The sequence below is a fragment of the Crocuta crocuta genome, unplaced genomic scaffold (assembly GCF_008692635.1).
Source record: "Crocuta crocuta isolate KB4526 unplaced genomic scaffold, BGI_CrCroc_1.0 scaffold218, whole genome shotgun sequence".
Lineage (NCBI taxonomy): Eukaryota > Metazoa > Chordata > Mammalia > Carnivora > Hyaenidae > Crocuta > Crocuta crocuta.
In genome coordinates this window covers 5,472,863-5,476,089 of record NW_027533170.1, presented here as the reverse complement: position 1 = coordinate 5,476,089, position 3,227 = coordinate 5,472,863, and the positions used below count along the sequence as shown (strand labels likewise).

At 44.0% G+C, this 3,227-nt stretch overlaps 1 pseudogene; it reads left to right on the top strand.

Moving 5' to 3' along the window:
• The first annotated feature begins 315 nt into the window (after window positions 1-315).
• LOC144216875 (GTP:AMP phosphotransferase AK3, mitochondrial-like) lies at window positions 316-1,019 on the top strand (annotated as a pseudogene).
• Window positions 1,020-3,227: the final 2,208 nt, after the last annotated feature.

The window sequence follows — 3,227 nt, the reverse complement described above, 5'->3', positions numbered from 1 at the left end:
CTCTCCATTTTCTATGTGTGAATGGTGGAACTTTGAATCTACACCTCATGTTTCTGGAGTTTCCTACTTATCATTATTTTCTACTGCATGGTCAAAGGGAGGATTTGCTGGCTCAATCTCCCAAGTTATGAACGTGCTCTTGGGCAGTGTGCAGTCCTTGCTTGCACTGCGGGGTTGCGTCCTTGCTGCACTGCCCCCGCCCCCGCGAACCTGCTGCTGGAGGTCCCGAGGGCGTGGCCCGGAGCGCAGCGTGCAGAGCGCGCGCCGCTCAGGTCTGGGGCCCAAAGGTCAGCAGCTGGGTCTTGCCCAGAGGCCATGGGGGTGGCCGGGCGGCTCCTGCATGGGGTGGTGGTGGGCGCCACGGGCTCTGGCAAGCACACCCTGGCTTTGCGCATCACCAAACACTTAACAGCTGAAAAGGTTCTCCAGCGGGGACCTGATCCAAGACAATAGGCTCAGGGACACAGAGATCGGTGTGCCGGCCAAGGTTTGCATGGGCCAGGGGAAGCTCATCCCAGAAGACGACCAGGGTGACCCTTCACAAGCTGACAAATTTGAGCCAGCAGAGCTGGCTATTGTGAGGTTTCCCCAGAACGCTGTGACAAGCTGAGGCCCTGGATACAGTTTATCAGCTACACCTAGTGTTGAACCTGAACGTGCCCTCTGAGGTCATCAAGCAACGCCTCTCTGCTCGCTGGATCCATGCAAGCAGCGGGCATGTCTACAACCTCGAATTCAAACCTCCAAAAGTGGCCGGCGTGGGTGATGTGACCGGCCAATCTCTGATTCAGCATGAGGATGATAGACCAGAGACACTTGTCAAGAGGCTGAAGGTGTACGAAGACCAAACCAAACCTGTCCTGGAATATTACTGGGAAAAGGGTGTGTTGGAAACATTCTCCGGAACAGAGACCAACGAGATCTGCCCCTATATGTGTGCTTTCCTGTGAATGAAAGTTCTGCAGATAGACCAGAAAGCGTCTGCTACTCCAGGCGGACAATTGCTGCCTGGCAATTAGCAAGATGAGCAGAATCTCTTCCTCTTTTCACTGAGAAATTCCTTGTTCTAAGTGCTCCAGCATCTACGAATTCCTTGAAAGTTATATTAATTTCCTTTCTGTGGATGTTATTTTGGATGCTAAGGATCCGCCAGATGAGTCTCATGCCGACGACATTTGTTTTTGGAAATTGCCTGGTGTGTTTTATCCAGCTATAGGGGCTCAATTCAAAATGTCTAAGCTTAAAAAAATTATCTTAGAGCAAAATTAAAAGAGCAATTGGTAGTAATACGACTTTTGTTCAGGAGGAGAAAGTGATTGGTTTTGTATTTTTGGAAAAGTCAAGAAATCACAATATACTAATTTGGAGAAAGTATCTAATCAGAGGCTTTTGTGTAGGCAGATGCTGAAAACAAAAACAAACAAAAACAAAAAAACAAAATCACAACATTTCTAGCACATGGGGCATGGTTTTGTGAGATGCTGTTATTTATAAAATTCTGGATTTATAAATCCAGATAAAACTAACTGGATTTATAAATTTGGTGCAGAATGCAAATTGACTGCTACCTTTATTTAAACTAAGAAAGCTATAAGGTGGTTGTATCAGCTATAGTTATTTTGTTTTTTTTTTTAATTTTTAAAAATGTTTTATTTATTTCTGAGAGAGACAGTGTGAGCAGGGGAGGGTCAGAGAGAGGGAGACACAGTATCTGAAGCAGGCTCCAGGCTCTGAGCTGTCAACACAGAGCCCGACACGGGGCCCCAACCCACGAACCATGAGATCATGACCTGAGCCAAAGTCCCACGCTTAACTGACTCAGCCACCCTTGTTACACATACTTTCAGTTTACTCAGAAGCAACTCAAGTTGCTATAAAAATGTATCAACATTTAGGAAAATATTACTTTGATATGACATATTTCCTTCTGAAAATACATGGAGACTGAGGGGTATTTATGTTAGAAATTGACATTATGATATAAGCTCTTGGATAAGTACCAAAATGGAATGAATTTTCTTTAATTGAAAATGTAAATGATGCTATGTTTTCAGAAGTTACTCGGGTTAAGAAATGTGTGGGCACGGAGAGGGGCACTTGTGGGGTGTTATATGGAAACCAACTTGACAATAAACTATTTGTAAAAAAAAAGAAAAGAAAAGAAAAAAAAAGAAATGTGTGGTTTAGGATCTACTTGCCAGTTCTTTTGATCATTCTGCCTTGAAGAGTAACAAAGTACTTAAAAAGAAGAAAAAAAACTCACAACGCTACATAGAATACACACACTTTGTCATCAGAAAATAGAAATAAATCAGGTATCCCTGGTGGGAAATTTCCTTGACAGTATAGCAGTCATAATTAGTAAGCAGGTGTAGCAATAAAAAAGTTTATATGAGAGCTAAAAAGGACCAGAAAAGTAACTGAGTTTGCTGAAGGTGGAGTTCTTTATTCCTGAACAAGAAAGTTGATACCTGGGGGCGTTCACGGACATCCTCTTTTATGGGGAAAAAAATCCTGCCAGTGAGTGCAATCTGACCAGCCATTTAAAAAAAAATAACGTTTATTTATTTTTGAGAGAGAGCGTGCACGAGTGGGAGGGGCAGAGAGAGAGGGAGATGCAGAATCCAAAGCAGGCTCCAGGCTCTGAGCTGTTAGCGCAGAGCCTGATGCAGGGCTCGAAACCACAAACTGCGAGATCATGACCTGAGCTGAAGTTGGACACATAACGAACTGAGCCACCCAGGTGCCCTGATTGTATTTTTCTTTCGTTGTCTATTTTTCAAAAGGGACCAAGTCTTTTGAAAAGGGTTATGGAAAATGGGCATCTGGGTGGCTGTTGAGTCACCTTGACTCTTGATTATTGAGTCAGTAGAGCAATTGACTCTTGATTTCAGCTCAGATCATGATCCCAGGGTGATGGAATTGAGCCTCATATCAGGCTCTGCACTGAGCATGGAACCTTCTTAAGATCCTCTCTCTCTCTCTCTCTCTCTCTCTCTTTCTCTCCCTCTCTCTCTCTCTCTCTCCCTTTTTCTCTCAAATAATAATTTAGGGGTGCCTGGGTATGCCAGTTGGTTAAGTATCCAACTTCAGCTCAGATCATGATCTTGCAGTCCCACTGGAGGCTGCTTTAGATTCTGTGTCTCCCCCTCTCGCTCTGCCTCTCCCTCCCTCACACTCTGTCTCTCTCTCAAAAATAAACCTTAAAATTTTTTTAAATAATAATT